This window comes from Anneissia japonica, unplaced genomic scaffold, assembly GCF_011630105.1.
Source record: "Anneissia japonica isolate Jap-2015-1 unplaced genomic scaffold, ASM1163010v1 scaffold7731_len1735946_cov199, whole genome shotgun sequence".
NCBI lineage: Eukaryota > Metazoa > Echinodermata > Crinoidea > Comatulida > Comatulidae > Anneissia > Anneissia japonica.
The window spans coordinates 599,732-609,255 of NW_022758997.1; the positions used below are offsets into that span (position 1 = coordinate 599,732).

At 36.8% G+C, this 9,524-nt stretch overlaps 1 long non-coding RNA gene across 1 annotated transcript in view; it reads left to right on the forward strand.

Annotated features, from left to right (window-relative positions):
* The first annotated feature begins 8,034 nt into the window (after window positions 1–8,034).
* The window catches only part of LOC117125545, a 51,657-nt gene continuing 50,167 nt past the window's right edge, over window positions 8,035–9,524 (forward strand). Inside the window, exon 1 of the long non-coding RNA XR_004448141.1 lies at window positions 8,035–8,404. This is a non-coding gene — a long non-coding RNA (uncharacterized LOC117125545). The remainder of the gene's footprint in view (window positions 8,405–9,524) is intronic.

Sequence of the window (9,524 nt, forward strand, 5' to 3'; positions counted from 1 at the left end):
ATAGAAGGAAATATTGTACTGTACTGTACTGATTGTTTGAATAAAGGTGGTGGTTACGCCACGAAAGAGAAAAAACAAAAAAACTATGAGATTCTGTATTCAAAAATGATAATATTAATAATAAAAAATTCTTGCACCCAGGTTCTCTTACCCAACAACTAAACATTTACTGACAACAAAAAATCTGCACGTGCAGTCTACAGTGGCGGATCCAGAAATTTTCTGACGGGGGGTGGGGGACCCAATAGGTATTCCGCACTCACATCAGCCCCACCAAGGTTGGGGCTGAGGTGAGCAAGTTTTAAGAATAGGTCCCTCTATACGCTCGGAAATGGCACTCTCAAATGGTAAAAATGCTTTTTCAAAGCAGCGTTCTTCGACAAAATTATTGACTTCCTCTTGACGGGAGCTATGCTCCCCCACCCTTAGACACCGCTCCCCTCACGGTCATCGCAGAGGTCTAATCAAGGATATAGTCTATTATATACTGGGAGTTGTCATGAATTCCTACTTGACGTATTTCCGAGCGGTAAAGAAATGACTAGGAATCCCTCTTTGACATATAAATATACAAACACAGCTCACAATGTTGTAATACAACTCTAAAATAAACTTTTATTCTGTATAAACTCCAACAAGAATCCGGTATTAAAATAACACAACAACATTCACATAAACATGTGTTTCAAAAAAGAGCTCCAGAAAGATAAAAATATCAACTTATATAACCTAGCTGTACAACTCCAGAACATTCAAGAGCATTCTATATTGCCTAAGTTCCCCATTACCGGTACCGTACATCATAATTAACCAATCAGGCTTATTTGCCTCTAAAGTACCCAAGATTCCAGAAACTTCCAAATATTACTCTTGGATTCTACATGGTGTCATATGTTCCTATAATTACCAATGTGGTTTACACTTGTTTATTTGGTCATAATATGTTATTCTAGAATGTTCTATGTATTAAATATGTTAAAATAAGGCAATGAATGGTAATTTATTACAGAGTAGCAAAGCAAATTATGATTATGGCACCTCTAGATGCCCGGAAATGGCACTCATTCAGACTTAAAACTTAAATACTGGATTCTATCTCCATTAAAAAAAATGTTTACAAATGTAGGGGGTCCTGGCTGGCTGGGCAACCCATTCCAACTGGATTAATATGATATGTGTCCATACACATTATGCTGCTATGTATCAGAAAGCCCTTTTGAATAAGGGTGCAGTGAGGCCCCCATTGAACCTTATGGGTAGGGGCACCGATGGCTCTTGGAGCAAATTTTAAGAATACTGTAGGCCCCTATAGAGTCTCCTAAATGGCACTGTCAGACGGTAAAATGCTTTTTCAAAGCTGTGTTCCTCGACAAATTGACTTCCTAACGACGGGAGCTATGCTCCTCTTTCCATAGACACTCCTCCTCTTACGGGTGTCGCAATAGTCTAATCAAGGACCTAAGTCTATTCTATACTGGGGAGTCGCAAAGCAAATTATGGTTATGGCCCCTCTAGATGCCCGGAAATGGCACTCATTCAGACTTAAAATTTGAATATTTTATCTCAATTAAAAAAAAAAAGAAGACAAATGTAGGGTGTCCCTGGCACCCCACCCCCACTGGATTAATATGATACATATGCCATACAATCTATGTGAGAGACACACTATGCTTTTATGTATTAACAAGCCCTTCCTGGATGATCAGGGTGCTATAGAGCGAGGACCCTACTGGACCCTCATGGGACCTAAAGGTCGGTGGCCCTGTGGACCGCCGCACGAGAGCGCATAGGCGTTGCTGAGCATAGATAGCTGTTCTATAGCTGGGTAGTACATTCTGGCTAAAAAAAAATCTGTCTTTAGGTCTCCGTCTTTTGGCCTTTTTACATCCTGATCAGGGGCGGATCCAGAAATGTCCAAAAGGGGGGTCCGGAAGCGGGGGCCGAAAGTTGGGCCGATTGAGACAACACTGCCGTAGGGGGTCTGGGGCATGCCCCCGCGAAATTTTTGTGTTCTAGATGCCCGAACATAACATTTGAGGCATTCTGGGCTATCATTTTTTTTCTTTTTCTCTCTTTTTTTCCCTTTTTTTTTTCTTTTTCCCCTAAATCCGCCCCTGCTGATTTATGAAATCGTTGGAAAAATCGGTGTCGGGGATATAGCGTTGTGTTCGTCGGCAATCAATAGAAAATTCAAAATTAGTGAATGGTAAAATAATCGAGCTCTCTTTTCGCCCACTTCTGGAGCCGCCACTGAACACATGGGTACACTTCCTTTTTTCCCCTCTTTCTTTCTCCTTTTTAACTCTCAATTTTTTATTTTTCGGCGTGACTGACTGGGAGAGGGAACGGGCCCCCGTGCCCCCACCCCCGCTGGATCCGCTCCTGGCAGAAATAACAAAAATAAATAAATAAAAACAAAGTGACATATTCACACTTTTGTGGTAGAATAACCACTTTATTCATCATAAGCACATCATAACTATATTGAAAATTAATGGGGTTTTTTTTGTTAATACCAACAATATTTAATACAGTACATATTCCTTATAATATATCATTCTATGTAATGCTTCCATCATGTATAATATAGTATATTTCTATTAGATTTTCAGAATATTATTTTTCAGTTCTTTTATTAACCATGTACATTGTGATTTTACATGTTTTACACTTACTGCCTGTGAAAAAAGTAAGTAAAACGTAACTTGAACTAGTTCTGGTTGCTTCGAGTTAAGTTGATTAACTGACGGAGACAAATATGAAAAGAAAACGATCATTAACACAATCAACAATTAAAGGCCAAAGCCTCAGTCGCGTATCTGTGGCTAATCTGCGTGCCACCAGCAAGAGAAGGCCGAATTTGAAGAAGAAATTAATTTTGTTTTAAAAACAATTAAAAAAAAAAACCCGGTCCAAGGTGTAAACTGTCTCGGACCATGGCAGGGATGGCGCAAGTGGGGAAGTGGTGGGGCGCCAGGGCTCCCCGTCGGGGAAAGCTTCCCCCTCCCCACCCACCGTCGGGGAGAAAAAGCACAATTCGTCGGGAGAAAAAAAAATCATATGTATTTTCTACATATTAGTAGACTCTAAAATTGATTAAATGAACATTTGAAACTCTGAAATTGTAACAATTTTTGGGGGCTTCGCCCCCCCCCCCCACCTCGACCGCTTTAGAAACCTTTTAATCGAAGCTCGACCACGCTTTCGTCGGGGAAATCTGAGCCCTCGCCGGGAGCATCGTCCCCCCCACCCCCAGTCGGGCAAATCCTGGTGCCACCCCTGGACCATAGGGGACTAAACTAATTCCTCCATGCTCGGACTGAACTTGATGAGGCCATTCCTCCATGATCATATCCAATCTATTTAATAATGAGCCTGTATGTGCAGTACTTAGCCTAGACTTTGTTGGGCAACATTCTTCCACAATGAACAATCATCTTCATTCCTCAACCTAGGAGGCCTATACAAGTCAAAAACGATGTGGAACAAGACACCTCCTTCACAACAAACAGCAATTCTATCCCTGAACTTATGCCAGTCATAAAAAAGGAATATGAATTACACACCAATCCTATCCCCGAACCTATACCAGACAAAAAAGAGTGACAGTGGCGGATCCAGGAATTCAAAATAGAGGGGGCCCAGGGAGGTACTACTTTCACAGATGGAGGCTCCTATGGCAGGAAATTGCACTCTCAGACTTAAAATTTGAATATAATTTTCTTTATTTTTCCATTTAAAAAATTGTGAACAATTCAGGAGTGTGGGGTGTGGGGGGGGGGCAGCTGGGGCCCTTCCTTGAATCCGCCACTGGTAGAATATTATTTACTGAATTAAAGCATTAACAGAACGAGAAGGCCTACCTCAGATCCATGTGAAAGTACACCATTTGCAGAACCTACAAAAGATCACATTTACAGCTTTCTTTCAGTTATCCTTACCGACGTATACAACGTTATGGTTATATGATTGATGATAATGTATTCTACCATTGTATTACAATTCTAGAAAATACCATTCCTAATTATGATACAACTTTTAGTTTTATTGAACTTGCAGAAATGGCAATTGCTTCAATGTGCCTTGCAGTCAAGTCTTCCGACAGATATCAGGCATGTCACATCATCTCATGCTTGTGAATGCATTCAGGTTGTATACCTTGAACCAAAAGCAATTGCCGAAGCATGGCAGAGGCTAAAATACTAAAGATTCTAAACTTTAAGCTTAATACAATAACCTGTAAGGGTTTCGTACATGTACGATGCGACATAGTAATCTGTAAGACTGACAATATTTGTTATTATTTTATTTCAACCATCTTTAAAGATGGTCCTTCCAGTTTAGCCCAGTAGGCAGTGGCGTCAAGAGCCAGTAAGGGTCCCGGGGCAACACCTCACATGCCCCCCCCTTTCACTTGGGACCCCCACTCGGCCGCTCCCCAACTTAAGTCTCCTCCTAAATCTGACAGCAAATGTTTTCATCCTGGCTTGGGCTCGAGCCCTATGGAGATTTTGTTCTTACCCCGAAAATGTTTCATCTTGGTCCGGGCCCCCAGTAGACCCGGGCCCCGGAGCAGCGACCCCTGACCCCCCTCTCGATGCTACTGCCAAAAGGTTAATTGATATTCAGGGGCCCTCTTTAATAAAATTTAAAAAACAGTACAAACAACATCATTACAACATAATAATAATAATAATAATAATAATAATAATAATAATAATAATAATAATAATAATAATAATAATAATATAATATAATATAATATAATATAATATAATATAATATAATATAATATAATATAGAATAAAATCAAACAATGAAATATCTCAATAAAACAGCAATAAACAAATGCTGTTTAAAATATATCGTTTTAACTTAAGTTTAAATGTATTTTCTCCCTTTACAGCCCCGGAGCTCAATTGGTAAATTATTATAAAAGTTGGAACAAAGATAACTAATATATTAGGCCTATGTTATAAAAAGGTTATAGATTTAATATGACGCAAAGCTATGAGAAACCAGTCATTCAGCCCCAACGATGACATTTCGGAGCTTGCACACCACTTATTAGCAAATTGAGTTTAACTCTGACTTTCTCTTTCCTGACATTTGTAAAATCTAAGACCTAGGCGTACAGTAATATGTTGGTATTTAAAGAACCTTAGTTTCACAGTTAATAGATAGTAAGTACACATTAATTAAGTTGAAAGAAAAAGGGACGGTAAGTTGGCCTCAAATTACGGATAAAATATTATTCGTAAATAATCTTTATGGTGGCGTGAGACATCAATGAAAATAGTTTAAAGCTTTCTACAAAATATGCGACAAGGACTATGTAATTTAACTTAACTTAATAACAATAATAACAACGCTACAGCTGTACGGTACTCTTATAGCTCATATGTTTTTTTGCAATAATTAATTCAGGCAAAATATAAAGTCATTGATAACTGTAAAACAAATTAGCTCACAGGGTGTGTATTCAGCGTTTGCACTTCTAGATATGAGGGTACCGTACGTAAAATGCGTTGACCATAAACAACCATGTGGCTAATTAAACCTACTTTTTGTGAATCGAATCGTTTTAAAATACGAATAATAAGAATGGAAGCAATACAATAAATTAATATCGACCTCCTTAAAAGTTTACATTGGTAAACTTGAATATGAATCCCTATGCTTATTATTATGCCTAATTATTAATAATACGGTAGCATGTTTTAACAAACAACATATTAAAACCCTATTGAGAACCATGTGCCACAAAATGTGATAAGAGTAATTTTGCCAAAAAAAACACTAAACTCTAAAATTTGAAGAAAAAAATAATGCTGACCATTAGGCATTCATAAAAGTGTAATATATTGTGAATATTGGTACGTATTATACAATAATAGGCTTAAATAAATTATTTTAGGACTAAGAAATAGCAAGTCATAATATAAAAAATAATAGTAATGTTAATAATAATAATAATAATAATAATAATAATAATAATAACAGGGCCTACTACTACTAATAATAATAATAAATAATAATAATAATAACAATAATAATAAATATTGTATAAAATTAAATTTGTCTAATATTATTCTATTGTATATAATTGTGACAAGACATTTTAACAATGAATCATGACAATATAAAAATAGGCTGTAAAATATGAAAACAAAGTAATTCCAGCATGACGCCGGAGATGCTACCCCAACGTGGTAGACTGATGTCAATATCATTTGGTAACCATGTTATCCTCATGGTACCAATGATGACTAACAGCATCACGTTATTGCAGTCTGAAGTCGGAGATGCTACCTCAACGTGGTAGACTGGTGTCAACATCACTTGGTAACCATGTTATCCTCATGGTACCAATGTTGTCTAACAGCATCACGTTTTAACATCACACTATCATCATGATCATCATCATCATCATGATCATCATCATCATCATCATCATCATCATCATCATCATCATTATCATCATCATCATCATCATCATCATTATCATCATCATTATCATCATCATCATCATAATCAAATATGCTGCAAGATCCTGAATATGCATACTAGAGGAAAAGACATTTATAAACAATAAAAATAATATTGGTTCTAACACACTCCTTGTGATGCCTATTTACAATGGCTTTATCCGATATCCGATATTTTATTATGACATTTTACTTCTAATTTTCGTTGTATCAGTTAACTTTTGAAGTGCTTAATATAAAGTTATACATTTAGAAGAAGGGTGTGGTCAGTAGAGTCGAGGCATTTAGAAATGTCAATGAATCAGGATCCAATTTCGATTTTTATCCAAATATTTATATCACAATGAAGGCATGTGACGGTGTGAAGTAATTTTTCTTTAAGCATTATTGGTTTTTTTATGATACAATTTAGGAAATATGGCGTACCACAATGGCATGTGACAGTCCATAATACGTCACCAATGGACAGATTTATGCCTATATCGCATTAAACGATTTTATATTATTCATTATTAACAATGACAGCCAATAGATTGTATGATCGGCTAAAAGAATCGAATGAAATCCGATGAAGATTTCAGCTTCTAGTGGAGTCCGGCTGTGGAACATTTTGGGTCGGGGTAAGATTGCATAAAAAAGTGTCATGGTGGGTTAGGGGCATTCGTGAGTTAAAAAAACATGGTATTGCATTGCTAGATTTGGGTACGGTATCTTCTATTGGGCCATACTGTCAAAGATAATGTTAGAAGAGTGTTATTTATTAGCAGGAGGGTTCTCCAAGGGCTCTTTGGACTGGGGGCCTGGGCTATCGCCCCCAGAGCTGGCTGGCGTTATGCCACTCTGACTGTACATCCACTGCTAACCAAGAATGAAGCTGTCACAATGTTCTAGACGAATTGTAAATAAGGAAGTCCTGGGCAGTGGGTGGGGTCCATGGGCAACGCCCGCTACTTCTAGCCTTTTAAGTCGTGTTTAATTGATTTTAAGGAATACACACAGTTATTTCCTTGTCCCCCTGTCCACCCGCTGGCGCCGCCACTGCTTGTGGTAGTGCAGAAGGCCGTCCGGATTTCCAAGAGACTCCAGGAACTTCAGAGAGTCTTGGAATCCATATTTTATCTGTATTCCTAATATTTACTATGTTAAAGTAATTTCTCGTATGAATGCAATGGAATAATCACGATACAAATAATGTAATAATGTATAGGGCTAATCCACACTAAATGTGTAATTCAACGAAGATTGTTTATTAGTAATATTTATTTTTCGGTTGGTTTTGATAATGTTTCTAATGTTGTCTTTATTTTTTAGTTTGCCAGATTTTACCACATACTTGCAATGATAATAGTACAGTACTGTAATATCAATAATATATAATTAGGTATTTATCAAACGCCAAAATCTACCGAACTGGAATATCAAGGCTCTGTGCATGTTTATTTATTTATACAAAAGAGGTGTTGATTAAGGGCAAGAACTCAGGGTCTGATATTGGTTTAGTGGAGTGACGTTTAGCGATTTCGAAAGGACGCCCCCAATACTTTGTAAACAAATACAGAGTGCCTACATTGCATGTTGCATTTACAATTTAGACATTAAATTGTCGATTATGAATACGAAGTTTTAAAATAGACAATAGTTTAGATAATATACTGAGTACTGAGCGTTAGAACCTTCCCGTTTTTACCGTATTTATACTCTAACAAATGTGGCTTTTAGGCTAGGCCTGGCCGTCCCAGGTCTGACTGTGTGCTTTAATATAAGTTGAGTACAGTAACTTGAAATAGGCGCTGCTAGTGCTAAATGACAGTTCATGGAGAATTTGTTGATGTTGGCGAATCTGTGTTTTTTTGGCATCGATAGTCGTGTACATCTAAAACCTGGCCTAGGCCTACACATGGATTAAAGTTGGAAGGGTAAATTATAATTTCAGTTTATTGTTGAATGCAGTTAAAAGGATGAATTGTATTAAAACCAATAAGTAGCTAGGCTAGGCCCAAGCCAAGCCTTCTGCTGTCACTGTCAGGCCTAGGCAAGCTCAGCGCGTACGATCAGTCAATTCGTACAGAGGTTTCTTGTTCGGTCTAGGCTAAGCCATGCACAGTTAGCCATGCATAGTTGCGTCAGACTAACTGACATGAAACATCATAACAAGCAATAGATTGTTAAGAATATCTGTGTAGGTTAGGCACATGTCTTAGGGAAGGGAGGATAGCCTAGGCCATAGCATCCCCAGGGTAGCGGTACTAGGGCCTAAGCCTATGGGTGTCGGTCAATCCGTACCCAAACCAACCCGTACCCATACCAACCCGTCGTATCCACTTTAGTCAAACCGTACCCAAATTTAAGTCAATCCGTACCCACGTCATTTTGATCAACCCGTACCCAAAATATATTTGTATCTGTACGATCTCGTGCGGTCTGTAAGATTGTCGTTGCCGCTAATATTATTAAGGTAAGTTTTCTCTCTGGGCCTTTTTTTATCTTTTCTCATAATTTTCAATTTTATTTTAATTAATTTTCTCTGGTTTTAATTTTTTCTTTCTCTTTTCTTTTGTCCATGGGTCTATTCTTTATTTCTTTATTATATATTTAGTTATTTTATATATATATATATATATATATATATATTCTTTATTATATTATTTATTATTTATATATATACATACATATATGCATACATATACATACGTACATACATACATATATATATACATTATATATTTATTATATATATAATATATATGTATTCTTTATTATATTATTTATATATATGATATATATGTATTCTTTATTATATTATTTATATATATATACATACATATATACATATATATATACATACATATATACACCCATACATATATACATACATACATACATACATACATACATATGTATGTATGATTTACAGCCGAGCACCTGATGATTGAGGCTGTGCCCTCATGAAACAGTCTGTAGTGCAAAATAAAATGTTGAGTTTGTAACCTAGTGTCTTTGATTACTTATCTATATTGCTCTACGTGTGTATTGAGC